Consider the following 20,227-nt stretch of genomic DNA (forward strand, 5'->3'; position numbering starts at 1 on the left):
CCCAATCCAACCCTTTAAATCAAATAATAACCCCCCACCCTCCTGCCCCCCCCCCAAGACCTGGGAGATTAAAATTGTTGGTGCTACATGTGGTCTGTCCCTGGGCGTCTGTGCACATTATGTAGCCAAATAGGGAAGTGCCTAACCAAATTTGCACTTCCAAATTTGTTTTGTGGTCTGGGGAGGGCTATTTTGGTGCGTTCCCGAGATCGTGCAAGCTTAGTGTATGTATTTGTGTGTGAACCTCCCCCTTTCCCCAAAAAACAACCCTATGAGAAAAGTTCTCTTAAACTAACCACCCCACACTCTCCTGCCCCCCCTCCCCCAGCCCTGCAACCCCCCCTGCCCCCCCCCCCAGAGTTGCCGAATGAATTAAACCTGCCCCCCCCTTGTGACCCCTCCCCAAGATGTTTGCAATAAATTCATTACCACCCCCCACCCTCCAGACCCCCCGAGACCTGATAAAAATGTCAGTCGGTGGAGCGGGCGTTCAGGAGCAGTCCGGGAGCGATGTATTGGCGTTGGTCCATCTTCTGCGAGCACTGAAACGGGTTCCGATGGCCCTTTGCCCTTACTATGTCAGTGGGGTGGAGCAATGGCAGCGGTAGGTCCTCTAACATAGTAAGGGCAAAGGGCCGCCGGCTGCCAGTCCTGAAAATGGCACCGAGGGGCCCTCACCCTTACTATGTCACATGGTTTACTGCCACCATTGGTGTCCCCGAGTGGCATAGTAAGGGAAAGGGCCATCGGCGCCATGTTGATTCCTGGCAGCCGACAGCCGTAGTGCAGGAGATGTGTCCCGGACCGGTCCTGGCCCCCCGCTGGAGCCTCGGACTTCTGACAGGTTTTGTGTGTGTTGTGAGGGCCTGGGAAGTAAATAGATTTGGCATGTGTGTGGGGGTGTGAGGAGGGTGGTGGGTGTATTTTATCTGTAAAGGAAATAGTTATCTTCCGGCAAAAAAAGTGTGTGAATGTGTTAAAATGGAAGTGAAACGTGGACCTGTACTGGCAAAATGATTAGTGTAGCGTGTGTTAGTGTAAGGTGTAACAGAATTTGCTGTTTACTGGAAACATCTTTAAACCCATTTTACCTGTCACAGGTGTGACATATCTGTAATGTAAGTACAGAAGAACCTTCCTGTATGTGAAATGAATGTTGTGTCCAAATTTGAAAGCAATCGGTTCAGTGGTTTCTGAGATTAGCGATTTTGTCCAAACTATTTAACATTTTTATTTATATAGATATGTTCTGATTTAAAATATGATTTAATAAAATGAAATTTTTAATGACACACTTGTTTCATTCTTCATCACTGTGATGCCATTTAAACATAGGCCCATCATCCTTGGGCCAGAGTTTCCCACACCAGTGTGGATATTTCTGGCGCAAGGATGCAGGGCCTGTGACACCTGTGACAGGGCCTATGCAGGACCTGTGATACCCATTAAACACAGCTCTGTCATGCTTGGGCCAGAGATTCTACACTCTGACCCAAGAGTGCAGTGCCTGTGATACCCGTGACAAGCCCTGCATCCTTGGCCCACCTTAACACCTATCAAACACAGGCCTGAAAACCTCTGGCCCAAGGATGGACCCATGGCTCTTATCACAGGCTGCCATTTTCATGTCTGAGGTTTCCAGGCTGTCGAGTGAATCCCAGGCAAAAGGAGGAAAGGAAAGGCCCATGACTCACTTCCAAACAGAGAAAAATACAAAAACACACAGCAGAAGTAAAATTTTAAGACTGTTTACTTCACTTCAGAGTAATTGCATAAAATGCAAGGTTGCATATGCAACAAATGTCTACAATTACTCTCAACAGGTCCACAAACTGAAGAAATATTTGAAGACCATGAAATAGCCTGGCATAAAAGGCATAACATGCAAGGTAGTTTATTCTTCAAAATTCCATTAATTCAATTATTAGAAGACCCATGCTGACAGCTTGGAAAAGAAGATGAAGTATGTCCCATCCGAGCTGTAGATGATCTACCATTTCAGCAAAACAGCGGCAATGAGCAAGCAGGAATAGAACCATAATTCTTACAAACTGCAAGATGAGATCTGATGATGCAATTCCCTGCAAAATGAAAGGAAAAGAAAAACAAAGGTAAGAAATGCTAATTAGAAGCCTGTCCAGTGCCCACTGTGGAACCAGCAAGAATAATAAACTGGGATGTTGTAAATACTCATGGGAGAAAATGAGATCATTGTCTGTGGTGGGGCAAGTGATTGGTCAAATGAGGCTTCCAAATGGAAGAAGAATCTGCATCGAAGCAAGGTGTCCAAATGGGTCATGAATCTGTGACCAAAGTAAGAGCAGGAACAGAAACATCATTTTTGCAAACTTCAAAAAAAAAAAGAAAGGTAAAGAAAAAAACTGAAAAATGCAATTTTGAAGGTATGAGATTGACCACTCAGCAAGAATGGGATGTCAGTGTGAACATACTCACAGGAGGAGAGGAGGCCCTAGTCAGTGGTGGTGTGAGAAAAGGATAAATTGAGGTGCCCAAGAGGAAGAAGCATCTGCACTGAAACAAGGTGTCCAGGTGGACACCTTCCAGTGCACCTGCGCTGGAAGGAAGATCAGGACCAGAAACATCATTTCTGTAAACTGCAGTGAGGAGTATGTGGGACCAAGCAGTGATTGCCACAGGCCTGGAGACATGAACTAGTCTGACTCCAGCCTTTCTTAAAACATAATCTTTATTCACAGCTTCAATCAAATACACAACAGTAGACTGTCTTTACCTTCAGACCATGTACTCTCTCTACACCCAGTTTGTATTGCTTCATCTCAGCTCAGTGTTTGGAAAGTATTATATTACAGGAGCTATCTTCCACTTGGAGTCCTGGCCCTGGTCTGGTTATTCCCACTTAGATGCCAGCTCTTAGTCTCCAGTTTCTGATTATGCCCTCTGAGCGCTACCTGCCCCACAGAATCCCGATCATAGAGCATAATCTCCTTTAGGCATTTAAGGTGGTCCAGGCATCTAGTCTGGTCCTGCACAGGTAAATAGGGGAATACTAGGGGCACTGCCTCACATACCTCTCACCTCAGCTTGGATTCATTAGGCCAAGCGTCCTTACTCCCTCCTGGATCCCATCCAGGAGAGTCCAAGTCTTCCCAGTTCCCTTCCTCTGGCCTCCCACCAGCTATGCCTGGGAACAAGGAGCTTGTTACATACTCACCCCCATTTCTTAGGGTTACCCTCAAGAGCATCACAACCAGCACCCAGTGTGCCATTCACAAAGTGAACACCCAGTCCTTTAAGTTCTTTGCTGGCTCTGTGTTCAAATTCCACCCCAATGGATCTTTATGGACTCACTTGGGAACCACAATTGTTTGCTCCTCTATAGCCAGCTAAGCCCACTTCCTAGCATCTGGTATCTCTGATGTAGAGCTTCCTCTTTGGCTCCTCTGTATCCTCAGTTGCTGGAGTTTCCAGAATGCCATCCTCTAGACTTTCCGTGGACTCTTCCTCCAGGTTCTCCACAGCGCCTCCCTCTGGGCTCTCCATGGTTTCCTCCTCTGACACCATGCAGTGCCTTCCCCGGGTTCTCCACAGTTTCCTTATCCATATACTCTGGCCATTTGCCCATGCTAAGATCAAGAAGTGTTGTGTTGCTGTTCCTATGGAAGATGGTTCCTGATGCTGTTCTTGGTGGTCTTGCTTGGACTGGGTATGGTTCAGATACTGTAATTATTTGTCCAGCATGGCAGTTAACTGCAGTTGTGTTACTCTTCTTATTGGAGGTGGCTCCTGAGGAACTGTTCCCTGCTGGTTTGGGATTGGTGGTCCAGCATGGACCAGGTGAGGTTCAGAGACTGTGATTGATGGTTCATATAGGCAGTTGACTGCTGGATAGTCATTGGTGGTCCAGCATGAGCTTATTCACAAAAGTAAATAATACTAAAGGTCCAGCTCTGACAATGGCATCAGATCCACATTGTGGGAAAAGGAGGGGCATTTTCAAGAAACCTAATGGACAGCTAAGTTCCAGCAATCAGTCACAAAAGAACCAAAAGTCATTGGTGGTCATTGGAGAGTTCCAAATGGAGTCTTTGGTGATCCAGCATAGGGTTAGATCCAGATAAAGTCAGGAACAGGAGATTCATTGATGGTTCAGTACAGTGGGAAATTTCCTTGTGGATATGACCTCCGTCCATAGCTCCCATGCTCTGTATGGGGGACTGCTGCATTCCATGGTTTCAAAGTTATACAATGAGAGGTAGATTTTAAAAACATACATGGGCGCGAACAAAAGTACACTGGATTTTATAAGATATGCGTGTAGCTGCATGTATCTTATAAAATCCGGGGTCGGCGCATGCAAGGGGGTGCAAATTTGTGCAACTTGCGAGCGCCGAGCCCTGCGTGCTGCCTGTTCCTTCCAAGGCCACTCCGAAATTGGAGTGGCCTCGGAGGGACCTTTCTTTCTACCCCCCCCCCCGCACATTCCCTTCCCTTCCCCTACCTAACCCCCCCCCCCCCCAGCCCTATCTAGACCCCCCCTACCTTTATCGGAAAAGTTACTACTGCCTCCGGGAAGTAGTAACTTATGGCGCCGGCGCAGCAGGCCCTGACACAGGCCGCTGTGTTGGGGCACTCGGCCACACCCCAAGACCGCCCACACACACCCGGACATGCCCCCAATCCCAAACCACGCCCCCTGGCCACGCCCCCAACTGCCCCTTTTTGCAAGCCCCGGGACTTACGCGTGTCCTGGGGCTTGCGCGCGCCGCCGAGCCTATGCAAAATAGGCTCGGCGCGCACATGGGGGGGTTGGGGTAGGTTTTTGGGGGGTACGCGCGTATTTTACACGTGTACCCCTTTGAAAATCTACCCCTGAACTTGCATCCTGGAGGAACAAGAGTCTAATCACACTTTTACTTGTTCCATTCTCATCCTGCCTAGTTGAGTCAAGGGTTCTTAGGACACTGACAACATCAAAAGATGATGCTCTATCCCAATCTGACACAACATTCATTGCAGCAGTGAACTTCCTGGCAAATTGTCATGAATCTCTACAAAGCTGGTGCATCTCTTTCCTCATGCATTCCATCTTGGAGTGTATAGCTGTCCATCTCACATCACACTGATCTCATTGATTTCCTGCCTCACAATCAGTTCTGCTGCAAGCTGGTCTGATTTTAGTTTCTGTTGGTGGGGCCAATTCTGTGATCTTTAGTCCCACCACCACCCATGGTGGTGCCTGGAGAACTAATGCCGGTGCTGATGTTGGTAGTACATCCTGGATGTCTGTCATCAGGGCCAATGTGTCTCATTAGTTGAACTAGGTGATTGCCTAGGGTGCCATCTATTAGGGAGCAGTGAAGAACAGCCATGTGAGGCTGCAAGCGGAGCCTATACTGCTCATGGCTGAGAAGTGTAGAGACTTGGGGGATGCTAGCAGTGCCCATTCTGTTCATGGCTGAGAAAAGCAAACACTCGGTGGGCCACAAGAAACATCTCAGTGAATAAGGTCAGGGCTGGGGCCAAGACAAGGGGTGGGCACAAGGCAGAAGGTTCAACTAGGGTGCCTAATACCCTTGCACTGGCCCTGTCTGTCATGGATGTGCATGGCCATGTGAAGCAGAACTCAATTGTCTTCTGGTGTATCAGATGTCAATGTCTCTGTTGACAGCTACAGACTGTTGGTGGGTTGTTCTGCTGTTCCCATTAGAGGTGGATCCTGAGACTGTATCCTCTGAGATGCTGGCTGATTCTTTTCTAATGCATCCACTGTGGCAGGGCCACCTGTGTCCACTGGCTGATACTCACATGGAAAACCCCCACAAAAGAAGTACCAGAGCCAAGTATTGAGAAACTATACATCTTTCTGACCCTCTTAGCTACCCTTCTTTGCTCCTTATGCAGTATCCGTATCAGTGCCAGCAGTATAGACACCATTAAAAAAGTCCAGATGAAGAGTGCCCCAGACCAAGTCATCCATCGGTGTCAACTGCATATTGCATGATGAATCTTCTCCCATCCAATGCTTGGACCAATTGATCAGTGCCAGATTGGCCTTGACAGCTACCCTTGTGCCCCACCATTGATGCTTCAGCTAGTCTATTGTACTGATCATTACTGACAGGCTGCTGACATCTTTGGCGATGCCCTCCCAGATCTTCCTCTTTATCTTTGAGTCTGTCTTCTGACCAAAGACTGCACTGTGTTTCTCAGAGACCCACCATACCAGAAAGTCCTTCTCTTCTTCGTTGAAACACATATCACATCGATGCTGCTTCTATTTCAGCTGTTGGCTGCGGGCTCCCACCTGCTCATTGCTCCCAGATTGTGACTGGTTTGGATCCCTACCTTCCTGAAAACTACTACCTGCTTCCCTCCCCCTACCCATGATCTAACGCTTCCACCTGCCTTCTTTTCTTCCCCTCTTTAACTGTCCCTTTTACCACTACCTCACACTTGCCACTCTCATCTTATTCCATCTCCCCTCTCTGGCTACATTTCACCGACTCTTGCACTACACTTCCAAACCCTCTCTGTTACCACTCACCCACCTGTCATGCTCATCTGCTTTCTGACTCATGCCTCCTCTGGAATGCCCCATTCCCTCCACCTACAAACTCCCACTCCATTCTTTCAAGAGCCTAAACACAAAAGTGCACAAAAAGACAATTACAGACCGACAACATATTAGATGCACACTAAAAATTAACTGAAGAAAGCAGACAAAAGGATGGAAAATAGTAAGAGAAAAACAATCAATGTAAAAGATACCACTCAGAAGTATGGCTTTCTCTAGGATTGGCCCCAGCCTCTGGAATGAGCTGCCACTTGAACTTTGGAGCATTACTGAACTGAACTCTTCATAAAGAATGTTAAGGCCCATTATTTTCAGTTAGCCTTCCCTTGAGCCACTCTGTATATTTCTACTTCTGTCTACATTGATTTATTGTCTTATTGTACTTTTATGATATTTTTAATTATTTGCTTTGCTTGTTTATTGAATAACTGACTATTATGCTATGTTTTATTTTACTAATGGAGCAGTATAATGCACTGTTTTAGTACACTGCTTAGCACATATTTGTTTTATCAAAATAAGGGGTATATAAGCACTTTAAAATAAATAAATAAATAGGACCACCAAATCCAACACCTACAAAACCTCTAACTCCTAATCCAGAGCTCATCTAACACCATCCACCACTAACAAAATGGCCTGGAAAAAGCCGCCTTTTATTTCCCTAAAAGGATGAATATCCAAGTAAACAGATGGGTATCTATGCACCACCAATCATACCACAGCCTACTAGGTCACTTCTATCAACCAACAGATAACACTGCAGCATTTTTCAACTAGCACCAGTTGTTTTTACAGCTGTTTTTACCATGATTTTTGGCAAGTCAGTTTTAAAACTGGTTTTAAATGCTTTTTTTGTCTTACCATGGACTTTTAGTGCTGGTTTGATTTGCATACTTTTAGTTTGCTGCATCAAGCACAGCCACATGTTTTAATGCACATGATATGAAAAATGAGTGGCACAATTTTGCACCAGTTTTGGCACAGATTTTGTTACATCAGTCCTTTTGTCATTTAATACCAGTATGCGGGCAAGAGTTTAGTGCCTATTGAAAGGACTTCCTGAAGTTTTTCTGTATGCAGTAATAGACAGATTACAGGACAAAAATACAGAAAGAGGTGAATCAAAGCATCAGGTCAAGACATGATATAGGAATACAACATTTTCTTTACTTTCTGAATCATGCTGCTAGTTAACTTGGATTTAAACCCAGAACTCTTTGCTAAGCTGTGTAGACCTTATTTATTTACTGACCAGAACTCTGTAATGTTATGTTAATGCTCTGTGTATAATCATTGTTTGTTGTACAAACAGTAATATAGTTTTACAACTGAGAAACATAGCAATACAATAGCAAAACATGAGGATGGCACTGAGAAATGCACTATGCTTTATATTTTAATGAACATCTGGAGAGTTTACAATTGTCACAGTACACAGTAGAGATGTGCATTCATTTGAAATGAATGGGTAAAATATAAAAAATGTGGTTATATATTTGTTTCATTTGTGGCCCCCTGAAATGAATGAAGGGGTCCTAAAAATGAAGAAAATAATCTCCATCACATTCATTTATGTTTCCTATTCATTTAAATAGTCTGTTGAAAACTATGTGTTAGGAATTGTGGACCCTTGCCCCAAGGTGGTGTTGACGCTACCTGGTCCTCATCATCGGGAGGCGAGGCTGTCCGGGAACAGAGGCAAACAGGAACTTTGCCAGTACCAGCCCTCGTTCTCAGCAGGTTGAGCCCTTGAGTGCCGGGGCCGGCTGGTCTTAGGTGAGCCTCTGTATAGCTGGTCCTGGAGGAAACAGGCGGCTGGAAGCAGGGAGTGTCAGAGAAGTCAGTTTCAGTCCTAGGTCGAGGTACCCTCGAGGAGAGAGAGAGAGAGACAGCTTCAAGGGAGGAGATGCTGTAGCAATTCTGGAGACAGTAGGGCAGGACCCCATGGGGCAGGCACTGAGGGAAGGAAGTGCAGGAGCAGAAGCCTGAGTAATGGTATATAGAAACAGGTCCTGAGTGGGGAATCTGCGGTGACAGGTTCTAGTCGAGTAGAGGCGCTGAGGCACTACTCCACAAGGTGCGGTAGCATGGTAGAAGGAACCTGTGAAATAGAAGCATTGAGAGATACCCCAAGGAGCGGGAATGCAGAGACACAGTCCTGTAATGAAGGAGTGCTGAGACAAGTCCTTAGTAAGAGTGTAGGGATAGCATCCCATGACATAGAAGTTCTGAGCCAGACCCCAAGGGATGGAAGTACTGAGACAGTTCTCATGATGTAACAGCGCTGAGCCAGATCCTGAGGAGCGGGAGCACAGAAGCAGGGTCCCAGATGTAGCAGCACTGAAGCAGGTCCTCGGAACGGGAGTGCTGAGGCAAGGTCCCAAATGACGAAACATTGCCCCAGTCCCTGAGGAGAGGGCACTAAGGCGGTCCCAGATGTAGAAACATTGAGACAGGCCCCAGATGTAGAAGCATTGAGCCAGAGCCCCAAGGAGAGGGGCGCTGAGGCAGGGTCCCAAATGTAGCAGCGCTAAGGCAGGCCCAAGGAGCGGGCACACTGAGGAAGGGTCCCAGATGTAGAAGCACTGAGGCAAGCCCAAGGAGTGGGAGTGCAGTGGCAGGAACTCAGAAGTAGAAGCACTGAGCCAGAATCCCAAGGAGTGGGGTGCAGAGACAGGGCCCTGACGAGCAGAGCAAGGATCCTAAGAACAGGAACCACAGGTCCGGAGAACTGGAGCAAGCACCATCTAGGAACAAAGGGAACTCGTTGCCAAGTCAGTTAGTGGTGGAGAGAGGTAGTCCTTAAGTATACTGGGCCGGTGATGTCATCAGCCGGGGACGAGCCTGAAGTTCCCGCCATAGGCCCTTTAAAGAGAGGACAGATGGTGCCCGCGTGTGCCTAGGGAGGCCCAGGGTCCAAACGCTGATCGGCGGCATCCCAGACGCCATGTGGAGCACCGGGAGACAGGAGGAATGCGGCGGCAGTGACTGGCTGTGGTGCGAGAATACCGGGAGTAGAAGGCCAAGCATGACTAGATGAATTGAGCCAGCCGCAGGTGGCCGCGGCCGGTGGGCGTAACACTATGGCTGTATACTGTGGAAAAAAAACCTACAACTGGAGGTCAATATTCAGTAAGCCAGTTAGGCCTGTCTTAGCTGACTAAATTAAAATGGCCAAAAAAAAGCTAGAGTCTTCAAACAAAATAAAATTGTCTGGATAATATTAAATATGTGGCTGCAGCTGGATAAAACTATGGACAGCTAATCTTCTATCGGAATATCACCATTTAGATAGACAATGGAATTACCCATCTATGGATCAAATATCACCATTAGCTGGACAACAAAATTGTCTATGAGTTAATATCGCCATGTAGCCAGGCTCCAGAGTAGGCCTCCCATCAGCAAATGTCATCACTTAGCTGGACAATAGAGTTATCCATCTATGAGTGAATATCACCACTTAGCTGGACAAACAAGTTTTCCAGCTAAGTAGCAATATACACCACATAGCCAGACAACTGAATTATTTGTTTATGGAACAAATATCACTATGTATCTGGACAACTGAATTATCCATCTATGGAAGTATGTTGTCTATTGTATGTGTTATTATTTTCCAAACTGGCAGCATGCAGAAGAAAGCTAAATTATTTTGAGGAAGAATAAGAATATTTGATCAGACTTGCAATTCATTCAGAAATGATAATGTATCCCCTAGGTCCCACCAGAGGGATCATCCAGGCTCAGACAGAGCCTGGACAATATAAGGAAGACCTTTAACAGGTAAGAATCTAATGGATCCAGGGGTACTTGTATTACACTTTGGAGAAGGTAGAGTGTCAATGTAGGGTAGCTGAATTACAGGGATTACAACCAGTTAGCCTGCACCCCAAAGGGCTTGAAAAATTTAGAGATAGGGGTTATAACTGGCTCTCATGTTAGGAGAAGTGGCATCAGGGGAAGATGCAAAGGTGTTGAAGGGGCACAGACTCATCACAGTGTACTCATGTCCTGGCCTAAATGTGTTCTATGATCAAAAGTGTATCCAATTGTACATGGGTACTAAGGAGAACTGTGATATTCACATGACACCACTCCACTTTGCAGAGTAGCATAGGCCTCTGGAGTAGTACAGCGGTAAGGAATTGTTTATGATGATCTGATGTGGTGGTAGATTTGGGTAGAAAATATTAACTTGTATTTGCATGATTAGTAAGCTGTTCTGGGACCCTTATAAGATGTAAATATTTGGAGGGGTAATGAGTCATCTGCTGAATGGTAAAGGAAAACAATATGGAAGTCTACTGTATATGTTGGGGCGAATATTGAAACCATATTCAGCGCTTGATAAGAACATAAGAAATTGCCATGCTGGGTCAGACCAAGGGTCCATCAAGAGCAGCATCCTGTTTCCAACAGAGGCCAAACCAGGCCACAAGCAAACCTGGCAATTTATCCAAACACTAAGAAGATCCCATGCTACTGATTAACAATTAATAGCAGTGGCTATTCCCTAAGTAAACTTGATTAATAGCAGTTAATGGACTTCTCCTCCAAGAACTTATCCAAACCTTTTTTGAACCCAGCTACACTAACTGCACTAACCACATCCTCTGGCAACACATTCCAGAGCTTTATTGTGCATTGAGTGAAAAAGAATTTTCTCTGATTAGTCTTAAATGTGCTACTTGCTAACTTCATGGAATGCCCCCTAGTCCTTCTATTATTCGAAAGTGTAAATAACTGAGTCACATCTACTCGTTCAAGACCTCTCATGATCTTAAAGATCTCTATTATATCACCCCTCAGCCATCTCTTCTCCAAGCTGAACAGCCCTAACCTCTTCAGCCTTTCCTCATAGGGGAGCTGTTCCATCCCCTTTATCATTTTGGTTGCCCTTCTCTGTACCTTCTCCATCACAACTATATCTTTTTTGAGATGCGGCAACCAGAATTGTACACAGTATTCAAGGTGCGGTCTCACCATGGAGCGATACAGAGGCATTATGACATTTTCCATTTTATTAACCATTCCCTTCCTAATAATTCCTAACATTCTGTTTGCTTTTTTGACTCCTGCAGCAGGCTGATAGAGGGTGGGTCAGTGGGCAAATCTGGGCGGCATACTTAACTGGATAACATATCCGACTAAGTAGCGATATTTAGCTTTAGCCAGATAAGTTATGTGGGTAAGCAATACCTGCCAATCAGCAGGTTTAACTTAGCTGGATATAATTTATCCGGCTAAGTAGCAGCTTGTATGGAGATATTCAACATCATTGCCATGCAGCTAAATACCCTTTGTAACTTAGCCAGATAAGTCATATCCGGCTAAGTTACTTCAATAGGCAACTTTCAGTTTTGGGCCCGTTAAGTGCATAGATCTTTTAATGGAATAGAAATATATCCAGTCGTACATTTTAACTAAACTGAACTAAATTTATGTTGATAGGTATTTGAGAAATGATTTCATTATCTAACGATGGCATTTTTCAAAATGTTTATGAACCATGCTTTTTTTCTAGGCAATTGTATGCAGTATGTGATGTGAAGGAGCTGAAGGCAAAACACAAACAGCTCTGGAGGAGGGAGCCTGATCTGTTCACAAGAGTCCCGGCAGAAATTGAGGCTGGTGAGAATAAGTGTTCACATGTTTCAGTGGGCTTATGAATATGTACCTAACCCTAGCTATATGAAGGAATTTTGTATGAAATAGATATAGATATGGTATTTCTTTTTAGCGCATAGAAACCAATAGCCTGGAAAAAATTAGTTACAGGGAAAAAGTTTTCCAGTCATTGCCCTTTAGAAATAATTAACATATGTATATATTGACTATTTTTCCATTACTCTGGAAAGAAAAATAATATGAAGCTGAACAGCTACACTCACATGAGAATATACAAGTATAATTTGACAGGATAAATACTATTTATAACAAAATCCTCTGGCTGTACTCATACACAGCTTTAGGGTTTCCTACATATTTGAAAGAATCTTATGTATCATCTTTCCCTCAATTTGTGGTCATGCAACTTTTATTCCTACATTGTAGCCAATGCCAGCTCCAGAGCTTCATTCTATCTTCCCATGGTGATTCCAATCAGTCCTTCCCTCTCTGTGATAGTAGTTATGAATAGTACAGTATTAGCTGGACACAAAAATCCAGCTAAGATTTTGACACTGTCCCATTATGCATTACATATGTGTTAGTTCATATTACTGTATAGGTCAGGGCTAATAACAGATCAGATTTATCTGTATTCTGGTCAATGATTGCTCACAACAATAACCTAGTCTGTGAATGAAAAAGTGCATATTATAGCCTGAAGATCTTTCTGGAAGTGTGCACCACAAATTTTGGCAAGCATGTACTGATTTACAGGGACTGACATTCCCAGATTGGTTTTTTAACTAGACACAAATGGAGGGGGCTCATTTAGCTCTACTGGTCCTTCAATGTGGACAGATTTTCAAAGGCTGATCCTACATAGATGTGGTGTTGAAGTTATCCTGTACACCATTCAGGAAGTACTTCTCATGCATAATTTGTTCCTTCTTTTACTGTTCTCAATTGCACAGAAGCCCAGAAGGCCAGTTAGACAGGAAGCCCCTGAAGGGGATGAGTTAGGGCACAGGAAAAGAGGATGAGTACCCACTTCAAAGCCCTGTCTTGTGCCGGGAGGAGAGACCTTCCAGCAAAGGCACATCAGGAGACACATCTGGCCATGATAAAAAGCCCTGGAAAGAACTGTAGTGGTTCTGTTGTACCCAGCGAGTCATGCTGCGAGAAACTGGTGGGCTTGAAAGCCAGACATAGAGGACTGAGCTGGTACTATCTACTCAATGTAGGCAGAGTTATTGGGCCATCAACTGTTCGGTTACAGCAATTGGGTGGTTGTAATTTGGACCATGAGCATTAAAGTTTTTATTTTGCCCTTCTTAGGAATTACATTACTTTTTTGATTGTTTCTAATGCTTTATATGGATTGTTGTAAATAATGTGTTAACATATCATAAGAACATAAGAACATAAGAAATTGCATTGGTTTTGCCTGCTGTGCATCCTCAACCATGCACTGATCCTGCCTATCATTACCTCCCACCTGCAGAAGCCTCCATTGAGCTCTGCTTATAGATATCTGAGCCATTCCCTCACTGATCACCTGACTCAGCCTGTTCTGCAAACTCTGCTCTACTAGGAGTCCTGAGCAAGCTTCATCTCCATCATTGCCCAGCTCTGCCTTGCTGCTCTCACCACACCCAAGCTCTAGCCCTATTTAACCCTGCCTTATCAGAATCACCTTGCCTCTTCAAGGAGTTACTCTTGGCTCTCTGACCTGGCCATTCAAATTTTGTACTTTGCCTTGTGGTCTCCTGGCCTTCTTGTTCCTTGCTTCTGCCTTGTGGCCTATCTAGGCCTTACCTTGTCTTGTGGACTTTGGGCCTTCTATCTCTTTGAACGTTACTCTGCGGCCTATCTAGACCTTTTCTCGCTTATGGCCTTTAGTCTTTTGCCTAGCAACCTTCAGGCCTTGAGCCTTGCTGCCTTTGGGCTTCTAAGTTCTTTTTCTGTGTTGTCTTGCCTAGTTTTAATCTGGTCCTGTCCTGTCTGTCTTGTCCAGTCCTGTCTCTGTTTGGTCTTTCCATGCCCAACCCAGTCTTGTTCTTGGTATTCATTCTTTGACTTGCAAAGTGTCTTCTCTTTCCCCAGCTTGTATCTAGTTCCAGTTTCTGTCCAATAGTCTGCCTGCTTGTGTCTCTTCCCAAACCATGCTCAGTACCTTGCCTTTTCTCCTTCTATATGCAACCCCAGTCCTTGAACGGTGTCCCTCCTCAGTATCCTGTCCAGTCTGTTCTAGTAACCACTCCTCAGCTCCCTGCCTAAGCTAATACCCAATACTCTTCTTCTAGCCTTTCTTTGTCCACAGTACCTGCCTTGCCTTATCCAGCCTGTCCAAGCCTTGCATTGTGCAGCTTGTCCAAGTCTTGCCTTGACCATCTTTGCTCCGGCCTTTCTCCAGCCTTTGATGCAGCCTTCCTGGACTCAACTTGAGGGTACTGCCACTACAGCAAAGACATACTGATGCCTAGAACCCAAGGACTCAACTTGTGGGGGAGGGGGCTGGCTAGGCAGGAGACTTGCCCTTGCCCAGTGTCCCGCACAGATCTTAGGATGATGTATCCAGATCCCAGTAATCTTAATACATATGTCACTCCATATCTTGTCTTGCCACACTTTTTGCCAGAAACCCTATATATCCAATTGAAAAAACATCAACACTTTACCATAAGTACATTAAGCACTAATGCAGTTGTACATTGGTTGCAGTTTTCTACCTTACTGTTTGTGCTACATCTGTATCATCCCAGCCTAGTTCTCCTACCCTTATTCTTTCTTGGTTATACTGCAGTGAAGTGCATTCATTTAAAATGAATGTGCAAAATGCGACAAATAAGGCAAATCATTTTCTTTAGGGGCCCCCAAAATGAATCGGGGGACCTGCAAAAGAAATAATCCCTATTCTTAACTTTTTGTTTTAAACTTAATGCATCGTGGCCTAGGGTGTAGGCCCAAAGCTGTTTCCTTGCCTAGGGCATAGGCCAAAGCCTAAAGCAGAGGCTGCAGCCTATGCCCAAGTGTGATGCTGGGGCCTTGGCCTAGACCAAGGCCTGAAGCCAGGGCTTCGCCTAGAGAATAAGCAGAGGCTCAAAGAAAGGGTTGTGGCCTCCAGGCTTGGTGACAGCCCTTGGTCCAGATTGAGGCCCCCGCATTGGCCTCCAGACCGGGGTCACAGTGTTGGGGCCTGGGTCCAGACTCCAGCCTAGGCTGAGGCCCAGCCATTGGGACACAGCCTCTGGGCTAGGAGGCAGCACTTTGCCTTGGTCTGGGCCTGGGTTCAGGTTTCCTCCTAGATGAATGTCCAGGCATCAGGACTTGGCCTGCGGGCAAGACCGCACCATCAGCATTCAGTAGGTCGAGGTCATGTCAACCTACCATGGCCTTGGCCTATGCAATGCCGAGGCTTCAGCTGGGGCCTAGGCCTTGCCAGCAGATTCCCTTCAGAATGGGTAAGTGGGAGCCAGGTGTACATGTGGCCTTGTTTTCATAATTTGGCCGTTTTTGTTTGTTTGGGTTTTTTTTTATTATTGATTCATTTTTTTTTTTTACACAAATCAAACAATGCACAAACTGTAATTTGTGAGGAAAAAAACTCCCAAAGTGAAACTGAAAGTGAAAGCAATTTTTTAACTTTTTTACATCCCTATTTTGCTATGGTGTGTTATCCCCAAAAACCTAACAGAATGAAGAAATTCAGGCACAAGAGAAAATATGCACAGGAGAGACCTTGTACATGTTCTGAATCTGGGAAATATTTCAGCAGGAAGAGAGAATTAATGCAACACATGAAAATCAACAAAAGGAAGAGACTGTATTCTGCTACAGAATATGGGAAAAGCTTTCTTAATAAAGCAAACCTCATGAATTACCAGGAAAGCCACACTAATGGGAGACCATTGTGATGTTCTAATTGTGAAAAATGTTTCAGACAGCAAATTTCACAAGACATCCAAAATTCCATCCAGCAGCAAAATCAATTTCAAGTAGGAAATGTAAAAAAAGCTTATGGCACAAAATTGATTCTGATAAAAGATCATTCTTTAAACCTGTCAAGTGGCAAATAATTCAACAAGAAGACATACATTTCCCATGCCACTTTGCCTTATTGCTGTGGCACCTATCTTACATCTTAGGGGGTCTTTCTTCCACTCAACATTGCTGTCATACCCAGACTTTGTACCTGGGGGTCTTATTGCAACTCTGCCTTTCTGCCATACTCTGGACTCTACACTTTGGAGTGTTCTTGCCACTATGGTGAGCTGTTTTGCACTTTTTATGGTGCTTTAGGATGTTGATGCCATTCTTGATGCCACTTTGCCACTCTTGCAACTTTTGAGCGTTCATGCCACTGTTTTTGTGCCCTCTTTTGTAGCCTTCAGGTGGTCATTACCCTGTTTCTTCTTCTTTGTTTCTCTGATGGTATCTTGGAGAACTTCTGACCACTGCAGGTATCCCTTTCCCGTATTACACTACCTTAGGCTATTCATGCCACTCTAGGGCCATGTTGACATATTCTTGGTGTGTTAACAGACCTTCAAACTTCTGATGATGTATACCTAAGAACACCCCAATTTTAGAACTAAAAAATAGGCTGTGGAGTTTCCCCATAGACTTAAATGGTAAAAAATGAATGAATAAATCAAATAAACAATCTTTTTTTGTAAGTTTGAAATTAGTGAACTGAATGGAGATGCCCTATGGAATGAACAAGCCAAAATAAAAGTTGTTCATCTGTATACCCCTTGTGCACATCTTACACCCTTTCCTTCTGATTGATCACCCTGGTAATAATAGATGCATTGTAATGTTTAAATTAGCTGTATAGCATGAGCTAGCTAAGCACAATTATAGGGTGAAATGAAGAGCTCTATATGGTGGACTGAAAACACAAATGGATATTTTAGTAAGGAAAATACTTTAGAAATCCATTTTCAAAGTGGTTTGTGCAGACAGAAAACAGTTTAGCCATGGTGCTCAAATGAAAATTGCCTTCCTTAGGCATACCACATGGACTGAGTTCTTTTTGCTTCCACTAGCACAATTGTGGCTGATGACAAAGTCTGTGGGTTTTCCAATGTTATATCACAGCAAAAAGTTTAGCAGATGTTTTAACCCAGAATGTATTTACAATGAAATAAAGAAGTGACGGTCTAGTAAGAAAAATGTTATTTTTATTATGATGATATTTAAGAGAGAAAATAAGATGTCAGTAATGAGATGTTCATTAAACACTCAACAAAATCAACTATTTGTTCCACTTAATTAAAGCTTTACTTCAATGTTACAAAAGTTTGTAACTATTCAGCTTTAGTTAAAACTTATTCAAAATTGTGTTTGAATAAACACATTTTCTTTCACTTTTCCAGGAATAAGACAATTCAGAAATTTAGATATTCAGAAGCCAGTATTTGTATAGTTAATGGATGCTTATTAGATAAGTATATTATTTAACCCTTGTTAATACTCAGAATATTTCTTCAAACTTCTAGAACTGATTCTTTGTGTTTATTTCTAGCCCTGTAAAGCCTAAACATATAGAACCTTTGTATGTTTCCCGATAGGTATGCAAGTTTGTTTCTATTTATGTACATTGTCTGTTTGGTTTTCCTTCTTTGTGTTACACTTCTTTAATCTATTTGTGTATATCTTTTTTCTATTGCTCTCGTAACTCCTCTCAAGCTATTTGTGATTTAATTTAAAACAGTGAGATAACACCTGTTGCATTGTTTTTGTGCAGACACTTAGGGGCCGATGCAATAAAAATGTTCTGAAATCCGGTGTTATGGTTCCTGGCCGTGCTTACCTGCGGTCCCTCCGGGCGTTAGGGAGCAGCGTCGGGGAAGACGCAGCAAACCCCACCTCTTAAAGGGGCAGCAGCGCGGAGATCAGGCCGGCCCCGGAAGATGACATCATCAGCCAGGGAGATTTAAACCTCTCCCTGAAGACATGAAGATGCCTTTGCAACAAGGTTCCAGTGGTTACTTGCTTGTCTTCTTCTGGATTCCCTGTCTTTCAGTTAACTGCTGAGGAGAAACAGCGCCGGAGAAGAATGGGACTTTGTCTATATTGTGAAAACAAGGGACACCTATTGGCCCAATGCCAGGAACGGCCGGGAAACTTTCGAACCTAGGTGTTCTCGAGGAGCGAACCCTAGGGAGTAATCTGGCTCCTCACTTTGTTGTTCTGGCTACGCTGCAGCATGGGCAAGGATCCCTCACCACCCAAGCTCTTGTTGATTCAGGAGCTGGAGGGAACTTTATCTTAGCAGAATTGGTCCATCAGATGCAACTTCCGATACTCCCTCGCAAGACACCCTTATTCATCTCCTCTATCCAGGGAGAGAACCTCCCAGGTCGTGTCATGTTTTGCACGGCTCCCATAACTGTCCAGACAGGGGTCCTTCATCAGGAAGAAATATCTTTTTTCATATTGGAGAAGACTGTCCACCCAGTGGTACTGGGTCTTCCTTGGTTACAAAGGCATTCTCCTACTATTAACTGGAGGACTCTTCAGATTACTGCCTGGGGTCCGGACTGTTTTGAGACTTGTCTACAACAAAGACCACAACCAGTGATACCACTAACTACCACAAAAATTCCAGTGCCTCCACAGTATGCTGATTTCTCGGATGTCTTCTCCAAGGAAGGAGCTGAGATCCTTCCAACTCATCGGAGATTTGACTGCCCATTAATCTTCTACCTAATACTAGCCCACCCAGGGGGCGAGTTTACCCCCTCTCTGGTCCAGAATCACAAGCCATGGCTCAGTATATAAAAGAGAACCTTGAACGGGGGTTCACCGCCCCTCTACATCACCAGCGGGGGCGGGGTTTTTCTTTGTCTCAAAGAAAGACGGGTCCTTGAGACCTTGCATCGACTACAGAGGACTTAACGCAATTATTCGCAAGGACCGATATCCCCTTCCATTAATTCCAGAATTACTTGATCGCCTGCATGGAGTCAGAATTTTCTCCAAACTAGATTTACATGGAGCCTACAATCTTGTCCGAATTAAGCCCGGTGATGAATGGAAGACCGCGTTTAATACTCGTGATGGTCATTACGAGTATCTTGTTATGCCTTTTGGACTGTGTAATGTGCCTGCAGTTTTCCAGAATTTAATGAACGAAGTGTTCCAGGACATGTTATACAAACAAGTAATCATTTATTTGGATGATATACTTATCTATTCTAAAGACTTGGCTACACATCGCATGGATGTCAGACGCATTCTGCAACGACTAAGAGAAAACCAGTTATTTGTTAAGCTCGAAAAATGTCTTTTTGAGAGAGAATCTTTACCCTTTTTGGGGTTCATTGTTTCCACCACTGGATTTCAGATGGATCCGGATAAAGTGGCTAGTATTCGGGATTGGCCACAACCAGTGAGACTCCGAGCTATACAACGTTTTCTTGGCTTTGCCAATTTTTACAGGAACTTTATTCCCCAATACTCTCACATCATAGCCCCGATTACAGCCCTAACCAAGAAATGGGCAAAGCCCAGAAAATGGTCCTGTGAAGCCATACAGGCTTTCGAAAGACTCAAGACAGCTTTTCTACAAAGACCATGTCTCCGCCACCCGGATCCCACTTGACCATTCATTGTGGAGGTAGACGCCTCCGAAATAGCTGTTGGGGCGGTCCTCAGCCAACACTCTGATCGAGGTATCTTACTCCCCTGCTCATACTTCTCCCGAAAGTTTTCTCCCGCTGAGAAGAATTATGGTATTGCGATAAAGAAGTTGTGGCCACCAAGATGGCTTTCAAAGAGTGGAGACCATGGTTGGAAGGGGCACAACACCCCCATTATGGTATATACTGACCACAAGCATTTAGAATACCTCAACAAAGCTCAGCGCCTTAACCCACGCCAAGCCCGCTGGTCACTATCTTTAGTCGCTTCGACTTTGTAGTAAGATATCGGCCAGCAACCAAGAATATCTGTGCGGATGCTCTGTCCAGATCATCACGAGATGGAGGATAAACAAGAAACACTCAGCTATTTATAGATCCAGCCAAGGTGATACTTGCCTCGACCGAC

The 20,227-nt window shown here is 44.5% G+C and overlaps 1 long non-coding RNA gene across 3 annotated transcripts in view; it reads right to left on the reverse strand.

Moving 5' to 3' along the window:
* Window positions 1-1,732: 1,732 nt before the first annotated feature.
* The window catches only part of LOC115081740, a 277,577-nt gene continuing 259,082 nt past the window's right edge, over window positions 1,733-20,227 (reverse strand). For all 3 annotated transcript variants that reach the window (XR_003853866.1, XR_003853867.1, XR_003853868.1), the window contains one exon: window positions 1,733-2,081. This is a non-coding gene — a long non-coding RNA (uncharacterized LOC115081740). The remainder of the gene's footprint in view (window positions 2,082-20,227) is intronic.

Source organism: Rhinatrema bivittatum, chromosome 1 (genome assembly GCF_901001135.1).
Source record: "Rhinatrema bivittatum chromosome 1, aRhiBiv1.1, whole genome shotgun sequence".
NCBI lineage: Eukaryota > Metazoa > Chordata > Amphibia > Gymnophiona > Rhinatrematidae > Rhinatrema > Rhinatrema bivittatum.